The sequence below is a fragment of the Palaemon carinicauda genome, chromosome 21 (genome assembly GCF_036898095.1).
Source record: "Palaemon carinicauda isolate YSFRI2023 chromosome 21, ASM3689809v2, whole genome shotgun sequence".
NCBI lineage: Eukaryota > Metazoa > Arthropoda > Malacostraca > Decapoda > Palaemonidae > Palaemon > Palaemon carinicauda.
The window spans coordinates 21,992,408-22,014,781 of record NC_090745.1 but is presented as its reverse complement, the minus strand read 5'-3'; the positions used below and the strand labels follow the sequence as shown (position 1 = coordinate 22,014,781).

Below are 22,374 nucleotides of genomic sequence, written 5' to 3'. Positions count from 1 at the left end.
CAAAGAGCCATGCTTACAGTAAACAAGTGAGTGAACTGGTAGCATTATGCTGCTACGTGAAAGCATGTTGTGGTCAATAAGTATTAATAGTATTTACAGAGCACGCTTGATACTCCAGCGTTTCTGTAGTGTTGAAGTTGAAAGACAATGACACAATACAAAGAGAATAGTGCACTGTAGGCTTTACCAGGCTATATAAACCTTAGGCCCTACCGTGCTTGAGGATATTCTAACACACGCCCCGCAGATGCACTCGCTCTTTAGTCATCAACTTTACCTCCGTTCCAGCTTATTCTCTTTCATCTCGTTTTCCAACCTCCTTGAAATTTTCCCTCTATGCAGCTGCACCTCTTTTCCCTCTTGTACCTCTGCACCGAAGAATTTCCTGGTTACAGCACATGTCATTAGGGCCCAAAATCAGAAAAAAAAAATAAATCCTAAATCCAATTTGGGCCAGTGAGGGTTAAAAAAAAAATGCAAGCGCCATCACATGCCAAAGTGTCAGCTTACCTAATTTTCTCGTAACTTTTGGCCGGCGTTTAGCATTTGAGTTTGTGTGCTTGTATTATTGTTAGGATGATTAGATGCGTTACCTGTGGCCATCAGGAACCAAAGAGAGAGAGAGAGAGAGAGAGAGAGAGAGAGAGAGAGAGAGAGAGAGAGAGAGAGAGAGAGAGAGAGAGAGAGAGAATCACTATTATTATTATTATTATTATTATTATTATTTTATGTTAATCACAGCCTACAGACTGGTGGTTTTATAGTGTAGGGTTCCGCGGTATATCCAGCTTCCTTAGGAATCCATCACTTTACAATATGTGCTGTTTCAAGTAGCATGTTCTTCTGCAAATGTCCTGGAGCTATATCGGCTCCTACCTTCTCAAAATTCCATGATTATTATCATTATTACCTCCACCAAGGAGGTTGGGAGGAAGTTGTGATTTGGGATCGGTTTATTTATTTATTTGTCTGTGTGTCTGTGGGCAGGCTAACGTCAAAACTACTCAACAGATTTTTAATGAAATTTTCACCACAGATAGACCTTAGGTCATAGACGACCCCATTAAAATTTGAAGATGATCCTGATCCGGATTTGCATTTTTCACGTAAAAACAAATTGACGAATTTTGACGAAATTTCCACTACAGATAAATCTTAGGCCATGGGCGACTCCATTAAGTTTTGGAGACGATCCAGTTCTGGATCCGAATTCTAGATCGGTATTAGCATTTATTTTATGTCTTTGTGTCTGTGGACGGGATTACTCCAAAACTACACAACAGATTTTGACTAAATATTTACCACATATAGATTTTAGGTCATGGACGACTCCATTAAAGTTTGGAGATGATCCGGATTCTAGTTCCGTTTTTTTTATTTTTTTCCATTTGTGTCAACGTCATCGTTCGGCGGAGCTCAGAAATCTCTGATTTCTATTATTATTATTATTATTATTATTATTATTATTATTATTATTATTATTATTATTATTATTATTATTATTAGCTAAGCTGCAACCCTAGTTGGAAAAGCAAGATGCTATAAGCCCAAGGGCTCCAATATGGAAAAATAACCCAGTTAGGAAAGGAAATAAATAATCTATATGAGAAGTATTGGCCAATGAATATAAAATATCTTAAGATCAGTGACAGCGTTAAAAGAATGATCTGTCATATACAAAATATGAAGAAAGTCTTTTGTCAGCCTGTTCAACACAACAATAAAAATAAATATTCACTGCAGGTTTGAACTTCTGAAGAACCACAAATTGAACCTAGTAATACGTACAGGACGGTGGAGGTTGGGAAGATATATATGCAAAGGATGGTCAGAATTATAAAAAAAATCCCATGTCTATTTACCAATGCACTTCCCCCAAATTTGCGGGTAGCCGACATCAAAACAAGGGAACAAAAGGGGACCTTTCCTCTCTCCGCTCCTCCCAGCCTGTCGAGAGACTCAGTCGAGTTTGGCTGGTACTGCTAGGGTGCCACAGCCCACCTTCCCCCATTATCCACCACAAATGAAGTTTCACGCACTGAATCCCTTACTGCTGCTACCTCCGCGGCCACCAAGGTGACCGGAGGAAGCGGCAGGGCCTACCGGAATTGCGACACAATCGCGCGCCATTAATGCCTATTTCTAGCACGCTCTCTTGCCTCTCTCACGTCTATCCTCCTATCACCCAGAGCTTTCTTCACTCCATCCATCCACCCAAAAGTGCCATATGTACCAACACTAATAATGCAGTCTTTGAAATTGGCCTTCCTCTTGTACTTCTCCCATCAACTCTTGCATTTTTCACCGTCTTTATCAAGCAGCCACTTTCCATTCTCTCAACATGGCCAAACCACCTCAACACATTCACACCCAGGTACTGTTTTGAAAGGTAGTAGGTTGGCCAGGGCATCAGCCACCCGTTGGGATACTACCACTAGAGAGTTATGAGGTCTTTTGACTGGCCAGACAGTAATACATTGGATCATTCTCTCTGGTTACTGATCAATTTCCCTTTGCCTACACACACACACCGGATAATCTGGCTTATTCTTCACATGTTCTCCTCTGTTCTCGTACACTTGACAACACTGAAATTACTAAACAATTCTTCTTCACCCAAAGGGTTACTGCACTGTAATTATCAAGTGGCCAATTTCCTCTTGGCAAGGGTAGAAGAGACTCTTTAGCTATGGTAAGCAGCTCTTCTAGGGGAAGGACATTCCAAAATCAAACCATTGTTTTTCTATTCTTGGGTAGTGTCATAGCCTCTGTAACACGGTCTTCTACTGTCTTGGGTTAGAGTTCTCTTGCTTGAGGGTACACTCGGGCACACTATTCTATCTTATTTCTTTTCCTCTTGTTCTGTTAAAGTTTGTACACAGTAGTTTATATATGAGACATTTATTTTAATGTTACTGTTCTTAAAATATTTTATTTTTCCTTGTTTCCCTTCCTCACTGGGCTATTTTCCCTGTTGGAGACCCTCGGCTTATAGCATTCTGCTTCTCCAACTAGGGTTGTAATAATGATAATAATAATAATAATAATAATAATAATAGCTGCTAAATCATTTCTTACACCCATTCTCACCCTCACTACTTCGCTCCTAACCCTATCTAAACAAAATACTGTACACTAGCCATACTCCTCAGACACTTCATCTCAAACACATTCAATTTCTGTCTCTCAGTCACTTCCCCTCCCCACAACTCCGATCCATACATCACAGTTGGTACAATCACTTTCTCATATAGAACTCTCTTTATAACCATGCCTAACCCTCTATTCTTTACCACTCCCTTCACTGCCCGCAACTATTTGCATCCTTCATTCACTCTCTGACGTACATCTGCTTCCACTCCACCATTTGCTGCAACAACAGACCCCAAGTACTTAAACTGATCTACTTCCTCAAGTAACTCTCCATTCAATATGACATTCAACCTCTCACCACCCTCCCTTCTCGTGCATCTCATAACCTTACTCTTACCGGCATTAACTCAACTTCCTTCTCTCACATACCCTTCCAAACTCTGTCACTAATCGACCAAGCTTCTCTTCTGAGTCTGCAACCAGTACAGTATCATCCACAAACAACTTATTTACCTCGCATTCATGATCACTCTCATCTATCAGTTTCAATCCTCGACCAAGCACTCGAGCATTCACCTCTCTCACTACTCCTTCAACAAAAAAATTGAACAACCATGGCGACATCATACATCCCTGTCTCAGTCGCACTCTCACTGGGAACCATTTGCTCACTTCATTTCCTATCCTAACACATGCTCTGCTACCTACTTAGAAACTCTTCACTGCTTGCAATAACCTTCCACCAACTCCATATAACCTCATTTCATTTCACATTGCTTCCCAATCAACTCTATCATACACTTTCTCTAGATTCATAAACGCAACATTCACCTTTTACTAAATATTTCTCGCATATCTGCCTAAGTGTAAAAATCTGATTCATACATCCCCTACCTCTTCTAAAACCACCCTGTACTTCTAAGATTGCATTCTCTGTTTTATCCTTAATCCTATTAATTATTACTCTACCATACACTTTTCCAACCACACTCAACAAACTAATACCCCTTTAAATACAACTCTCATGCACATCTCCCTTACCTTTATACAGTGGTGCAATACACACAGTCTATTGGTACCATTGACAACATAAAACACATATTAAACACTCACCAACTATTCAAGTACAGTCACACCCCCTTCCTTCAACATCTCAGTTCTCACACCATCCATACCAGGTGCTTTTCCTACTCACGTTTCATCTAGTGCTCTCCTCACTTCCTCTCTTGTAATCTCTCTCTCATTCTCACCTCCCATCACTGGCACCTCAACACCTGCAAAAGCAATTATATCTGCCTCCCTGTCATCGTCAACATTCAGTAAAGTTTCAAAATATTCCGCCGAACTTTTCCTTGCCTCCTCTCCTTTTAACAACCTTCCATTTCCATCTTTCACTGTCTCTTCAATTCTCGAACCACCCTTCCTTACTCTCTTCACTTCTTTTTTATACTTCCTATTCTCTTCATATGAACGACCCAAACCTTGACCCACCTCCAGTCAGCCTCAGTTACCTTGCGCTTTACTTCCACATTTTTCTCTCTATATTATTCATACTTCTCTACACTATCACTCTGCAGCCATTCTTCAAACGCCATCTTTTTCTCTTCCACTTTTACCTTCACTCCTTCATCCCACCATTTATTACCCTTCCTTATGCTGCCTCCAACAATCCTCTTGCCACACTCATCACTTGCAATCCCAACAAAATTCTCTTTTACTAACCTCAACTCCTCTAAATTAGCAGTTTCTCTCATTTTCACTGTCATATGCCATTTACAATCTTTCTTCATATTCACTTTTTATGTATGGTTTTATTTACTCTTCAACCTTCACTACCTCCCTTTTACATCCCCCATTCTATTCCCCCACTCTTTTGCTACAACTAATTTTCCTTCCACAAAAAAAAATGATCAGACATACCGTTAGCCATACCCATAAACATGTGCACGTCTTTCAATCTTCCAAACATTACTCTTGTTATCAACACATAATCCATTAATGCCCTTTCTGCCACTCTTCCATTTGCCACTCTTACCCATGTATACCTGTTTTTATCTTTCTTTTTGAAAAAAAATCTCCAACTTATTACCAGCTCTTGCTTAACACACATATCTACCCGTCTCTCACCACTCTCATTTTAACCTGGTATACCATACTTCCCAATGACACCTTATACCACTCCGGCACCCACTCTAGCGATTAAGTCACCCATGACAACTACATAATTCCTTCTACCCAGTCCTTCTAAACACCTAGTTAATTCATTCCAGAATTCTTTCCACTCTTCTTCACTTTTCTTACAACCTGGCCCATATGCACTAACAAAAGCCCAACATTCCTTACCCAACCTAACCCTTAACCACATTAACCTAGATGATATCTCCTTCCATTCCACTACTTTATATGTCATCCACTCACTCATCAATAAAGCCACACCCTCTCTTGCTCTTCCCATTTAAATCCCAGATACTCTACCAATCACTTCACCAAACAACACTTCAGCCTTCCCTTTTATCTTTGTCTCACATAAAGCCAATATATCCATCCTTCTATTCCTAAACATACTTCTAATCTCACATCTTTTACTCTCTATCATACTACATCCACGCACATTCAGACACCCCAAAACTAGAGTGCGAGGAGCAGTCACTCTCCCCCAGCTCCACCTTTTTGATATCTCACAGGAATAAGGTACAGGAGAGGGGGTTCCCAGTCCCCTCTTCCCGTCCCTTTTTAGTTGCCTCTTACGACACTCAGGGATACATTGGCTCTATTCTAGTTGTTGTTATGCACCCACGGCCACAGGGGGCCATATCTAATGTAACAGGCATGAAAAAATAATTGAACGACGGTGCCGGAAATTTAGTAAAAAAAACAAGTTTTTGTCTGACTTTAAGATGAGATTCAGCAGCTGAAGACTAGACAGAGAAACAATACTCGAAACAAGGCAGAATGAAAGAATTAAAACAATTCTTCGGAATAGATTGATCACCAAAAAATCTGAAAAGACTTTCTCCATAAGAATTTTTTTTTTTTTTTTGTAATTGAAGAAGAAACAGGCAGAATGAGTTTCTCAAAAGTAAATTTGCTGTAGAGAATCACACCTATAATTTTAAAGGAGTCGTATAGCGTTGAAGAACCATTACCATTGAAGAGATATAGATGTTGTGGAGCCATTGTTCTCGACCTACTTACCATCGTAATTTGAGCTTTGTTAGGGTTCAGCTTCTTATCCCATATTTGCAACATGCACTAATTTTAGCTAGATATCTGATAAGGGATTCAGCAACTCAAAATCTACATTCAGGAGATGCAATCGATGCTAAGACAGTAGCACTATCTATATATGCAACAAGCTTATTTTCTAAGACAAACCACATATCACAAGTATTTAGTATGAAAATTATTGGGCCTAGAACACCACCCCTAGGAACACCAGATATCACATTTCTATACTCACTACAGTGTTCATCAACAACTATTCTTTGCGATCTATCATTTAAAAATTCAGTAATGATTATTATTATTATTACTATCCAAGCTACAATCCTAGTTGGAAAAGTAAGATGCTATAAGCCCAGGGGCTCCAATAGGGAAAATAGCCCAGTGAGGAAAGGAAATATGGAAATAAATAAATGATGAGAACAAATTAACAATAAATCATTCTAAAAAAGTAACAACGTCAAAACAGATATGTCATATATAAACTATTAACAATGTCAAAAACAAATATGTCATATATAAACTATAAAAAGACTCATGTCTGCCTGGTCAACATAAAAACATTTGCTCCAACTTTGAATTTTTGAAGTTCTACTGATTCAACTACCCGATTAGGAAGATCATTCCACAACTTGCTAACAGCTGGAAAAAAAATTTCTAGAGTAGCCTCATGATGGAGAAGGCCTGGCTATTAGAATTAACTGCCTGCCTAGTATTACGAACAGGATAGAATTGTCCAGGGAGATCTGAATGTAAAGGATGGTCAGAGTTATGAAAAATCTTATGCAACATGCACAATGAACTAATTGAACGACAGTGCCAGAGATTAATATCTAGATCAGGAATAAGAAATTTAATAGACCGTAAGTTTCTGTCCAACAAATTAAGACGAGAATCAGCAGCTGAAGACCAGACAGGAGAACAATACTCAAAACAAGGTAGAATGAAAGAATTAAAACACTTCTTCAGAATAGATTGATCACCGAAAATCTTAAAAGACTTTCTCAATAAGCCAATTTTTTTGTGCAATTGAAGAAGACACAGACCTAATGTGTTTCTCAAAAGTAAATTTGCTGTCGAGAATCACACCTAAAATTTTAAAATTCATACAAATTTAAAGAAACATTATCAATACTGAGATCCAGATGTTGAGGAGCCAACGTCCTTGACCTACTTACAGTCATACTTTGAGTTTTGTTAGGATTTAACTTCATACCCCATAATTTTCACCATGCACTAATTTTAGCTAAATCTCTATTAAGGGATTCACTAACCCCAGATCTACATTCAGGGGATGGAATTTATGTAAAGAGAGTAGCATCATCTGCATATGCAACAAGCTTGTTTTCTAGGCCAAACCACGTGTCATGTGTATATAGTATGAAAAGTAATGGGCCAAGAACACTACCCTGTGGAACACCGGATATCACATTCCTATACTCACTATGGTGCCCATCAACAACAACTCTTTGAGATCTATTACTTAAAAAATCAATAATAATACTAAGAAACGACCCACCCACTCCCAACTGTTTCAGTTTGAAAACAAGGGCCTCATGATTAACACTGTCAAAAGCAGCACTAAAATAAAGGCCAATCATACGTACTTCCTGACCACAATCAAGGGATTTCTGTACAGCATTGGAGATTGTAAGAAGGGCATCACATGCTCCAAGGCCTTCACGAAAACCACATTGCAAACTAGGGAATAGATGATTATCTTCAGCAAACCTATTAAGACGTTTTGCCAGAAGACATTAAAAAACTTTAGATAATACGGGAGTTATGGAAATTGGCCAGTAATCAGTGGGACTTGAGCGACCACAAACACATTTACCTAGAGGAGTAACATTAGCAATTCTCCAACAAGTGCTAAAAGCTCCTCTTCTTGCTAACTTGCGCAAAATATCAGATAACTTTGGAGCTAAGAAATCTGCTGTCTTTATAAAAAACAAAGGAAAAATACCAGTTGGGTCTACACCTCCATAAGCATCAAGGTCCATCAACAGAGCTTTAATCTCACGAGATCGGAAAGCTAAACTAGTTAGTTTAGCCTCAGGAAAACAGGAATGAGGAAGTTCAAGTTTTTCATTACTCTGTTTACTGTCAAAAACATTAGCCAAAAGGGTTGCCTTTTCCTTTGGACAGTGAGTGACTGAGCCATCTGGTTTAAATAAAGGAGGAACTGTTGCATCTACACCAAAGAGTGCAGATTTAAGGGTAGACCACCATTTATGTTCCTGAGTTGTACCAGAAAGGGTTTCTTTTATGGTTAAATTGTACTCCTTTTCAGTTGAGGCATAAACTCTCTGAGCAAAAGCTCGAAGCTGAGTATAGTTATCCCAGGTCAAATCTGATCTGTTACCCTTCCAAAGCTGATTGGCCTCCTGCTTGTCCAAATCAGCACGTCTACAATCATCACTGAACCACGGTTTGTACTTCACTCGGTACCTTAGCACACGAGAAGGGATACACCTATCAATTATGTTGATTAGATTCTCATTCAAAGGGACAACAGGATCTACACAACCATATAATTGTGACCAATTCAAGCACAAAAGATCATGCAAAATCCCATTCTAGTCTGCTTGGGATTTCATATAAATTTTCGAGAGTATGATACATCAGGGACAGGCTGCTCAGTCTTCACTACTAATGAAATCAAGGCATGATCAGATGTCCCGACTGGAGAACCAACCTTACTAGTTATAACGCCGGGGGAGTCAGTGTATACGAGGTCCAAGCAATTACCAGACCTGTGAGTAGCTTCATTTATGATTTTCTCACAGCCTGATTCAGAGGCAAAGTCTAAAGCTCTTAAGTCATGGCGATCGGTAGGAGAGATAGAACTTAACCACTCCCTATGGTGAGCATTAAAATCACCAACAAAGACAAAAGAAGCCTTTCTATCATCTTCTTGTATCTTAGCCATAATGGTAAGAAGACAATCGAAGATAGAATCATCCTGTCTGGATTCCGGTAGATCGAACACAAATAAAAGTTGTTATGCCTGCCACAAACTTTTATTACCTGAATCTCATGACATCCACATTGATAGCAGGACTTATGAGAAGCAGAGTACTCACTCCTAATATACACCGCCATTCCCCTGGCCCTAGGGATGGCATCACGTTTCAACATTATTGGCTTCTTAAAACCAGATATAAGGAGCTCAGATGAGTGCCTCATATTAGAAACCAAAGTTTCTGAGCACAAAAGAATATCATACTGTCTGGACGCAACTGTAAGGTCTTGAATATTTGCATGAAGACCACGAATATTGCAATACAGAAGACGACATTGACGAAATCTAGGACGTACTGGTCCGAATTTCGCTCAATGTCTCCAGACAGCATAAGAATTAATAGAAATAAAAAAGAGACATCATAATTAAAAACTAGATTAACAAGAATAATAACAAAAACAATATGTACAGAAGTATAAATAAAGTGATTGATAAAACCCATAGACTATAGTAAAAAGTCGGAAAAACTGGTCAACATGGAGGAGCCGATACACCATGCAAGGCTAAATACCCTCCAGGATAGCTACTTCAACTGAAGGGAGGACAGTAAGGATGGTTTTGAGAAGAAAAAGAATCAGAAAAGGAAAAGACAACCTCTTGATACACCACCAGGCATCCATGGGCCTTCATTTAAAAAAACAAGAGGAAGAAAAAAAATAATAAGATAGAATAGTGTGCCCGAGTGTACCCTCAAGCAAGAGAACTCTAACCCAAGACAATGGAAGACCATGGTACAGAGGCTATGGCACTACCCAAGACTAGAGAACAATGGTTTAATTTTGGAGTGTCCTTCTCCTAGAAAAGCTGCTTACCATAGCTAAAGAGTCTCTTCTACCCTTACCAAGGGAAAGTACACTGAACAATTGCAGTACAGTAATTAACCCCTTGGGTGAAGAAGTGTTTAGTATCTCATTGTTGTCAGGAGTATGAGGAAAGACGAGAATATGTAAAGAATAGGCCAGACTATTCTGTTTAAGTGTAGGTAAAGAAAAAATAAGCCATAACCAGAGAGAGGGATCCAATGCATTACTGTTTGGCCAGTCAAAGGATCCAATAACTCTCTAGAGGTAGTATCTCAATGGGCGGCTGGTGCCATGGCCAACCTACTACCTAGATGCTAAGAAAAGACCCACCCACCCCAAACTGTTTGAGTTTGAAAACAAGGGCCTCATGATTAACATGATCAAAGGCAGCACTACAATCATGGCAAATCATACGAACTTCCTGACCACAATCAAGTATTTTTATACAGCATCGGAAATTGTAGAAGGACATCATAAGCTCCAAGGCCTTTGGGAAAGCCAAATTGCAAACAGGGGAACAGGTGATTTCCTTCAGCATACCTGTTTAGATATTTTGCCAAATGATGTTTAAAAAATTCAGATAATTTGGGAGTTATTGAAATTGGGTGGATATCTACGGAGCTAGAGATACCAAAACACATATATCTAATGAAGTAACATTACCAATTCTCCAATAAGTGCTAAAGGCTCCTCTTCTTGCTAACTTGAGGAAAATAATAGGTCTTCACCTCCATAATCATCAAGTTCCATCAAGGTTGTTTTAATTTAACGATACCAAAAAGCTAAACTAGTCAGTTTAACCTCAGAAAAATAGGAATGAGGATGATTGAATTTCTCATTACTCTGCTTATTGTCAAACACATCACCCACAAGGGTTGCATTTTCTTATGGACAGTGATTGACAGAGACATCTGGTTTAAGCAAAGGAGGAACTGTTGCATCAACACCAAAGAGTGCAAATTTACGGGTAGCCCACCACTTATGTTCCCGGGTTGTACCAAAATGGGTTACTTTTATAGTTCAATTGCACTCTCTTTCAGTAGAAGCATAAACTCTCTGAGCAACAACTTTATACGCACGTTTGCAAGTAACATTGAACCAGGGGCTGCCTTTCACTCGGTATTTTAGCACGCAAGAAGGAATACGACTATCTATTATACTGACCAGATTCGCATTAAAGAGAACAACAGGTTCAACGCTATTATACAACTGTGACCAATTCAAATGCAAAAGATCGCTCAAAATGCCATTCCAGTCTTCTTGAGATTTTATATAAATCTTAAATGAATATGATGCATCAGGGACAAGCTGTTCTATTTTAATCATCAACAAAATCAAAGCATCCAGACCTGATTCAGAGGCTAAGTTCAAAGCTCTTGAGCCATGGCGATCAGTGGGAGAAACAGAATTCACCCAATCGCTATGGTGAGCAATAAAATCACCAATAAATACAAAAGAGTCCTTTTTTTTACCATCATCTTGTATCTCAGCCGTAATGGTAAGAAAACAATCGAAGATAGAATCCAATACATCAAACACAAATCAAAATGGTTATGCCTGCCATAAACTTTTATTTCTTGAATCTCATGACATCCACTTTCATAGCAGGACTTAGGAGAAGCAGGGTACTTTGTCCCAACACACATCGCAATTCCCCTGGCCCTAGGAATGGCATCCATTTCAAAATTACTGGTTTCTTGAAACTTCGTATAATGAACTCAGGCGAGTGCCTCATTTGAAATTTTTTTTTTTAGCATAATAGAATATCATACTGTCTGTTGGAAACTGTAAGGTCTCGAACATTACCATGCAGTCCATGAATATTGCAATAGATTAGGTGACACTGGCGAAGTCTAGGACATACTGGTCCAAGATTTTACTCGATAAGAATTAAAAGCATTAAAAAGTTTCATTATACTTGGAAAAACTTTAAAGTTATGATCACATGAAGAATATGTACACGAATATAGATAAAGCGATTCATATAACTCACAGACTAAAGACAGCATGACGGATAAAATTGGTCAACATGGCAGAGCCGACACACCATGCAAGGCTAAGTATCCTCCATGATAGCTACTTCAACTGAAGGGAGGACAGTGACGATGGTTTTGAAAGTGAATACCCGAGAGGAAGATAAAGAAACAGATAGGGAAAAGGCAACCTCTTGATAGACCATTGGGTATCCCCACTCACCATTAAAATGAAGAGAAAACAGGTAGAATAGTGTGCTTGAATGTACCCTCAAGCAAAAAACCCTACCCCAAGACAGTGCAAGACTATGGAAGGCTATGGCGCTACCCAAGACTAGAGAACAATGGTTTGATTTTGGAGTGTCCTTCTCCTAGTAGAGGTGCTCAACATAGCTAAAGGGTCCCTTCTACCCTTGACAAGTAGAAAGAAGATTTTTGCTTTAAACTGAATGTGATTATATGCAAAGTTAAGTTGTGAAAAGGCCAGGCAGGTCTAATTCAAATAGTGTATGTTAAAAAAAATGCATTGAAATTTATACAATAAAACAAGTCCGGTGGGCCAATTTATTTACCAAAAGAGTTAATTCTTAAACAGAAGTCCAGTAAGCACAATAATACAGCAGTATTTTATGACCTTCCTGATGCTGGGAAATCACATTATAAGATATTAATACCGACAATGTGTATTTCTTATAACAATATGATTTTGTTAAAAAAATACCCCCAATTTATCTCATGCGCACATCAACACAGAATGTCCATGCACTTAGGGTAAATGGAACAGAGAAACTAAACAAATAGCAAATGAACAAACAGAGAGTTTACGTTTTACACCAATACCTTTATGTAAAGTTTGTCAAAGAAACTTTTTGATTTAAAAAAAAAAAAAAAAAAAAACTCGTGTCTTCTTCTAAGCTTGTGAATACTAGCAAAAGATCTCTGAAACTGGACATCTTAAAAGAGTCCTTTCGACCCATTGTTTCTCTCATTTCTAGAAATTGATTTCAACTTCAGACAAGTCTCTTCTCTTCCATCTTGCTGTCCATTCTCTTTTAATTTTAACTTCCTAGTACAACTATGAGACTATTAAAACAGTTAACGATCAATTATAGATTGGCATAACCACATTGAAAAACACTGAAAGACATTTCTCTCTCTCTCTCTCTCTCTCTCTCTCTCTCTCTCTCTCTCTCTCTCTCTCTCTCTCTCTCTCTCTCTCTTTTTCTTTTTTTACCAGAGTCCACATTTCCTCTTAATGTGGTACTTGAAAAATCTTATCTTTCCAGGATACCGGGTATTGGTTTTAAGGATCCTTACTAATCCTCACCGTAATAAAGACTGTAAAATAAGAGAGGCCCTTAAACAGAGGGTCATGATCACAGGGCGTAATTTAGCGTTCCGAAACTCGGATCAAGGTTTGCATACATGTATAGGAATCGATGGTAGGAGATGATGATCCCGGACAAGAAGACGGCGACTCTTCACGTGACATCAAGACCCGTGGACTATAGTTCTTAAACACAGATAATTTGAAGATTTAATACGTTTAGATTATTTTAGTATTAGAGTGACTCTTTAGCTATGGTAAGAAGCTCTCCTAGGAGAAGGATACCCCAAAATCATTGTTCTCTAGTCTTGGGTAGTGCCGTAGCCACTGTATCATGGTCTTCCACTGTCTTGGGTTAAGAGTTTTCTTGCTTGAGGGTACACTTGGGGATACTATTCTATCTTGTTCCTCTTCCTCTTTTTTATCTTTTTTATAATTTATATATGAAAGATCTAATTTGATGTTGCTACTGCTCTTAAATTATTCTATTTTGATTGTTCATTACTTCTCTTGTCATTTATTTGTTTCCTTTCTTCACCCGGCTATTTTTTCCCTGTTGGAATCCTTGGGCTTATAGCATCCTGGTTTTCCAACTACGGTTGTAGCTTAGCTTGTAATAATAATAATAATAATAATAATAATAATAAAAGTGTCCGGATTCAAGTAGCCAGTTTCAGCATTTATCTTTCACACAAAAAAATGCTCAAGATTTATGATACGATCATCTTTAAAAGGGAAATACAAAATGGATAGAATACTATTTCCTTCTACTTGGAAAGACATATCCATCCTCTAAACACACACTAATGAGAATCATGATCACAGAAGATGAAAAGGAATTCCAGAGCCAAGAATATGACAGATAAAAAGATCAGTTATATCAAAAGATATTAGTCGAGAACATCTTCCCCCATCACTTGGGTTCAGCCTGAAAAATTACCTCCTATACGTACTAGCTAAAGGAAATGTCTAATTCTTTCATACTGCATACATTTCACCATGATGAATAGCAAAGAATCTTAATAAAAAACTTCAGAAATGGGTCTGCCCCTTCTATAACCCCTCCCACTCCCTTCATCTTTCATCTATCTATACCTCCACCTAACTCCCTCTCCTTTGAACTTATCTTCCTTCTCACTTATTTGTCCATGACTTAAAAAAACAGGAAGCCTGACGTGTATAAGGAAAGTGTCTAAACAGTTTTGGAATCACTTTACTGAACATCACCCCCCAAAGAAAAAAAAAGAAAAAAAAGTATTCATATTTCAATTAGCGACCTTTATTACACAAAGGACCACGCCTGCTTGTTCAAGGGCTATTTTACGTAGGAAGATACGATTTCGGAAATTCTAGTTTTTGCAGTATCTTGAGTACTTAGAGTGGGTGCTTGCAAAGGGAAGAGATGCAAATAAATTTGTACTGAAAGTCGAATATCATGACTGCAAAATTTATAGAATAAGTTTTTCTTTAACTGGAATTAACAGAAAAAAAGGCAGGTCGCGAATTCTCTCTCTCTCTCTCTCTCTCTCTCTCTCTCTCTCTCTCTCTCTCTCTCTCTCTCTCTCTCTCTCTCTATATATATATATATATATATATATATATATATTATATATATACATATATATATATATTATATATATACATATATATATTATATATATATACAGTATATACATACATATATTATATATATATACATACATACATACATATATTATATATATATACATACATACATATATATATATATATATATATATATATATATATATATATATATATATATATATATATATATATATATATATACACATCACCAATGTCCTGGACAGCGTGGTGATGAAAACTGGCCAAACCCCATACATGAATTAACATGTCTGAGGCCTTAATCTTGTAGTGGATAAGAAACAGCTGCATGTGTTGTTATATATATATATATATATATATATATATATATATATATATATATATATATATATATATATATAGAGAGAGAGAGAGAGAGAGAGAGAGAGAGAGAGAGAGAGAGAGAGAGAGAGAGAGAGAGAGAGAGGGGGGGGGGGGATTTTTCCAGCTAAATCATCTGGGTTAGCCATACCAATAAGTAGCTGATTCATGTAAGCTCAAGTAATAGCAGTTAAAGACCTGCATATGTTCTGGTTTTGAATATGACAAGGAAAAAGTGCAGTTACTGAATGGGATTCCTTTAATGCTATACTTTGAAGATCAATCAGTGATTCCTAAGAATAGTCTATTGTAAGGAAATATGTCTAAGGCGTGGTTATCAGGTTCGTTCCATGTCTAAATGTTCCATTTCATATTTATATGTTCCATTGCATGTTTATCAAAGAGAATCATCCCTTTTGGAATGTCAATGTTTATCTCTTCTTGCTGATACACCCTTTGTGAGTGGGAATACCTTGACGCGGTGAAATGGTTTGAATATTGCCATGCTCAGGAAAACCACCCTTACTATAACTTGGTTTTCTGTGAGCGATCAGACAAAAGTCTTCCACTATCACCAATCTGGACTGGCCAGTGTGGTGATAAAAACTGGCCAACCCAAGACATGAATAAAGATATATCTAAGGCCTTTGTCCTGCAGTGGACTAGAAACGATTGCATTTGTTGTTGATACACCAGGATCTCGACGAAGAGTTTCTATGAATTTCGGGTTTTAAGTGGAGTAAGAAGACTATTTTATCATTAAAATCATGGGAATAAGGTTGATTAATCACCCACACAGAGCGCCCATGTTATTGCAAACAAAGCCGCCAGCACGACCTACATCGGGTGAATGGTACAACTCCTTAACAACTTTCACTTTTGAGTACCGCCTTTCTATATCGCCCATTCCAGCTTCATTCTTCAGTCCCTCACGTAGCAACGCTTGCATTTATTGTTAATAGATATCGTTCATTCACGAGAGAGAGAGAGAGAGAGAGAGAGAGAGAGAGAGAGAGAGAGAGAGAGAGAGAGAGAGAGAGAGAGAGTGGGGTTAATTTAAATGTTCCTATCCTGACAAAACAGGTTAAAGGTTGAATATGTCCTAAAATAGTAATGCCATGCTCATGACTAAGAAAAAAAATGCTATTTACAGGTGCATGTGTAAGTAAAACGTAATATGTAGATAAAAAAAACAAATTTAAGATTTTTATGAATTTTCCCGAAGACTCTCATCAAACTATATCAGAGACGGTAAATATTTGAGCTTGATTCCCTCGCGTTTACGAGCCGCGCGCGCGCGCGCCCACACACACACATATATACATACATATATATATATACATATATATATATATATATATATATATATATATATATATATATATATATATATATATATATATATATATATATATATATATATATATGTATGTATGTATGTATAAACAAATGTATCAGTTTTTAGACCATTACAGTACAAAAGCCTCAGTCATGTCCTAATTCATGTCTGGGGTTTGGTCAGTTTTCATCACCACGCTGGCCTGTGCAGATTGGTGATGATGGGAAATTTTCGTCTGATCGCTTACAACAAACCAACATAGTATAGGTGACACTGACTAATACAGCTTTGCTGATCATGGCGATACGCATAACCTTTCACCGCGTTAAGAGAGTGAGAGTGTGTATGGAAGACAGTCTACATTTGCTACACTCCTGGTAGTCTAACCTAAGAAGATTATCATCACCGAGTCTGGTCAGTAGTTGGATGGGTGACTTCAAAGACTGTACTCTCATTGAACGTACATGATATAGAACGTAGGGGTGACAAACTCATCCTGCAATTACTTGCTGAAATTTGGAAGGACAACTCTTGCTAAAGTTATTCCTCCCTAGGGGAAAAAGTATGTGAAACACATGTACGATGTGAAGGCGAGAAATTGACTAGTTTACTGTGAAAGACAATGCCCTAGAGACTGACCATATATCCATATGATCAGCACCCAAGTCCCCTCTCCAGCCAAGATAGGACTAGGGAGGGCCAGACAATGGCTGCTGATGTATCAGTAGCCGGTAGACCTATAGGTTCACCCAAACTCCCCATCCTTACCTCACAAGGATGGTGAGGTTGCAGACACCACAAAAAACTACCGAGCTTGAGTGGGACTCAATCTCCCGTCCAGCAGAACGCCAGAAAGGTTGGGAACGGAAGAGAAATTGAGGAAGTTGGTAAAAGTTCGAAACTATGGACGGAGACAAAGTTGGTAGGAAATGTGAGCAATAGTAAGTAAATGGGAAGATTTAAACATTGAAGGTAGTAGATGGAGAAGTGAATATTACTATAATTGGTGGAAAAATTAAAGTTGTTGAGTTGTATAAACATCTTGTTGTATATATAACAGGCAATTGAAATCTAAGAAAAGAAGAGAATCTTAGAATATGAGAAAAAAAAAAAAACACTGACAATAGACCCAAGTTGTCCATGGACACCAAAGTGGGAATGTATGAAAGAATTAAGCAAACTGTCTTATACGCTGTAGAAGGGAAGTGTGGATTTCGAGTGAAGATGAAGATAAAAGATAGAAGTTGTTGAGATGAACTCTTTTCATAGCGCAAGTGGTGTAAGAGGAATTGGCAGGGTGAGAAATGTAGATAAATGGAAGTATTGAAAAAGTAGCAAAGGTGAACAACGACGGATCAGAGTATTCTAAGTTGATTCGGTCCTGTGGAAAGAATGAATGGCAACAACGAGTTACTAAAAGGAATACAATTCAGATGTACTTTATACATGTGTATATAGTTTCCTCTAAGAGTAGTGGCTCTATAGGAAAACTTAACAACTACCAAATTATCATTTAATAAGCGAATCGAGTATGAATTTCTTGTGCAGTATAACTTCTATAACATTAGTAAATTTATTCGCTTCCTGCACCTACGCAAAAGGTTCATCACCAGCGCATTTAAACCTCTTTCATATACTGCACCATTTACCCTTATCCTGTTCTTCTTAGTTACCAAGGCCCTTCCTTTTTACTAACTCTTTCACACCATCTCTCTCTCTCTCTCTCTCTCTCTCTCTCTCTCTCTCTCTCTCTCTCTCTCTCTCTCTCTCTCTGAGAGAGATAGTGTAAAACAATGAACAAAATTGCACAGGATACATTTGTGTCAAGAAACAATGAACCTATTCTAGAATGAATCAAACTTGAAATAAACAGTCATCTCTTCGTATCTATAGACAGACCAGGGCATACAAATCCTATTGACAATTTCAGACACACTGGACCTACGTTTGAAGAACAGTGCTCTGGCGCCGATGATATATTGTAGAAAGGTTTGTTTCAATATCCTTCTGAGGTACTAGAGGTCAATGGAAATGGGCATCTACTAACCCTTTCATGCCTGAAGAGCTCACGGAAAATAAATGAAATGGAAGAAGGGCGGAATTCAATGATAAAACCAGAGGGGCACTCAGTAGAGAGCATGCCTTCGCCACTTCAAGCAGTCATATTTTGCTCTTAACTCCACTGCGTACTTGTACTTCGATGTATTTTCTTCTAAATCTAATGGATTTGTCCTTGGTTAATACCCCACATGTCCATCAAGATTTGTTGAAATCGATTAAGTAGTTTGAGGTAAGTTTGTTTGTCATTTGGTTTACATTGCGATTATTTTCAAAATACTGTTACGTACTTATTATTATTATTATTATTATTATTATTATTACTACTACTACTACTACTACTACTACTACTACTACTACTACTACTACTACTACTACTACTAGCTAAGCTACAACCCTAGCTGGAAAAGCCGGTTGATATAAGCCCAAGGGCTCATACAGAGAAAAATGGCACAATGAGGAAAGGAAATAAGGAAATAGATAAACTATATGAGAAGTAATGAACACTTAAAATAAAATATCATAAGAACAGTAACAATATTAAAACATATCTTTCATATATAAACTATAAAAAATCCTTATGCAAGCCTGTTCAACATAAAAAACATTTGCTGCAAGTTTGAACTTTTGAAGTTCTACAGATTTAACTACCCGTTTAGGAAGATCTTTCCACAACTTGGTAACAGCTGGAATAAAACTTCTAGAATACTGTGTAGTTTTGGGGCTCATGATGGAGAAAGCCTGACTATTAGAATTAACTGCCTGCCTAGTATTACGAACAGGGCGGTACTGTCTGTATAGATCTGAACATAAAGGATGGTCAGAAATATGAAAAATCTTATGCAACATGCAAAACGAACTAATTGACCGACGGTGCCAGAGATTAATATCTAAATCAGGAATAAGAAATTTAATAGACCGTAAGTTCCTGGATTCAGCAACCCAAGATCTACATTCACGCGATGGAATTTATGCAAAGAGAGTAGCATCATCTGCATATGCGACAAGTTTGTTTTCTAGGCCAAACCACATGTCATATGTATATAGTATGAAAAGTAATTGGCCAAGAACGCTACCCTGAGGAACACCAGATATCACATTTCTATACTCACTATGGTGCCCATCAACAACAACTCTTTGCGATCTATTACTTAAAAATTCAATAACGATGCTAAGAAAGGACCCACCCACTCCCAACTGTTTGAGTTTGAAAACCAAGACCTCATGATTAACACGCTCAAAGGCAGCACTAAAATCAAGGCTAATCATACGAACTTCGTGACCACAATCAAGGGATTTCTGTACAGTATTGGAGCTTGTAAGAAAGGCATCACATGCTCCAAGGCCTTTACGAGAGCCAAATTGCAACCTATGGAACATATTATTACCTTCAGCATACCTTTTTAGACGTTTTGCCAAAAGGCTTTCAAAAACTTTTGATAATATGGGAGTTATGGAAATTAGGCAGTAATCAGTTAGACTTGAGCTAACACAAACACATTTACATAATGGAGTAACATTACCAATTCTCCAGCAAGCTCTAAAAGCTCCTCTTCTTGTTAACTGGCGCAAAATAACAGATGCCTTTGGTCAAAATCTGTACAGTAGTTTTTGTGTAAAGTTGCTTACAAACAAATAAATAAAGTAACAAACAGACAGGGGGTGAATACATACCCTTCGCTAAATCTTCGATTCAGGCGAAGGCAAAACGAGACAATTGAAAACGATTACAAAGACATATAGGAATGGCAGAGATCTTTCAGAGTCTGAGTTTTTACAATGTTAATTCTATATTTGTCCCAAAATAGAATTTTGTGCTGCTGGCTTTGGGTCCGTTACATTTAGCCTATATATGCTATCTCTCAATCTGAAGATTTTAGGAGCCTGTGAGGTATGAGAAAGACCATGGTCGAGTGATGATTCATTTCCGAGACGGAATTGTAGTGACCTGGGTACGTTATATGGTTAATATAAAAACCCACGCTTGACATATAACAACGAGTCTTACATAATAATGAAGGGCAGGTGATTCTGCGCCTAAATGCATACACAATATTTACAGGGTATTTACACAGAATATGTACAAAGGTAAAAAGAATGTTACAAACGATGTAGGACATTGTCCTTAGAGGCCTTTTGTCGTCGAGCCATTGAAGAAATAGTCCAAATATGTCCATATGGGTTCTGAAAAAAAAAAAAATAAATAAATAAATTGCAGCCGTTTTCAGTCCACTACAGGACAAAAGCCTCAGATATGTCATTTCATGTCTGGGATTTGACTAGTTTTCATCACCACGCTGGCCAGTACAGATTAGTGATGGTGGGAGATTTTCGTCTGAGCGCTCACAGCAAACTAACCTAGTATGGGTGGCCCTCATTAGTATAGTTTTGCAGACCATGGCGATACGCAAACCTATTCACCACGTTAAGGCATCCCTATAACATCAATAATGTCATTCAATATTGTTTGCCCGATAAAATTAAGTACCAAAGAAGGCTTATCAAATAATGAAATAATTAGCTCCAATGAAATGCAAATGGTAGAGAGTTAAGTAACCATCGATGTGTCAGAATGGAAGTGGGCCTAATGGGTGCTCAAATGCCTTGCGTTAACGACAATAATAACTTGATGATCTTGCTAAGAAAACCAAGATGGTCACGCATTGAGTAGTAATGATTAATGGATCCATTTACTATAAAAAAAAAAAAATACTCATATATATGGAATAGAAACCCACACAATGAATTTTGGGAATGCACAAACACTGAAGTCGTAATATCGACTGCCTAAAATTGGGCACAATTCTGTCAAGGTTAATAAAAGGAAATACTATACACACACACACACACACACACACACACACACACACACACATATATATATATATATATATATATATATATATATATATATATATATATATATATATATATATATATATATATATATACATATAGGTATAGGTGTGTGTGTGTGTGTGTGTGTGTGTCATATTCAATGAAAATGCAGAGACAACAAATCAGGGTTATGGACTATCTTCTAAAATCTTTTAATGAATATACATACTTGAGACAGACCGAAAGTGTTTTTCCAAGACACGAGGCCGAAATTATAAGGATAAACATGGGACGGAGACCCTTTGGTAAACAAAATGAGATTATGGAAATTAAAATGCCACTTTCTCTAAAAACAGAAGTATTTAATGAGATGGTCCTACCACTATTAACTTATGCCCCAGAAAATTTGAGCCTTACCAAAGCCTCAGAACATGAGCTATACAACTCAAAGAGCTATGGAAAGAATAATGATGGGAATGACACTAAGAGGCAGAAAAATAGCAACATTGATACGAGAGCAAACTAAAGTAGAGGGTATTCTAAGAATATATAAGAAAAAGAAATGGACATATACAGGACATATAATCAGAATGAGAGAGAGAGAGAGAGAGAGAGAGAGAGAGAGAGAGAGAGAGAGAGAGAGAGAGAGAGAGAGAGAGAGAGAGAGAGAGAGAGAGAGAGATCACCAAAATGTATAAAATCATATAACAAGAAAAAACCATATAAAACCCAAAGTAATATTCTTTAGG

General features: G+C 37.6%; 1 protein-coding gene across 2 annotated transcripts in view; it reads right to left on the bottom strand.

Annotated features, from left to right (window-relative positions):
• nej (nejire) overlaps window positions 1-22,374 on the bottom strand; it is a 96,212-nt gene that overhangs the window by 53,681 nt on the left and 20,157 nt on the right. The gene's annotated exons all lie outside the window — the stretch shown is intronic.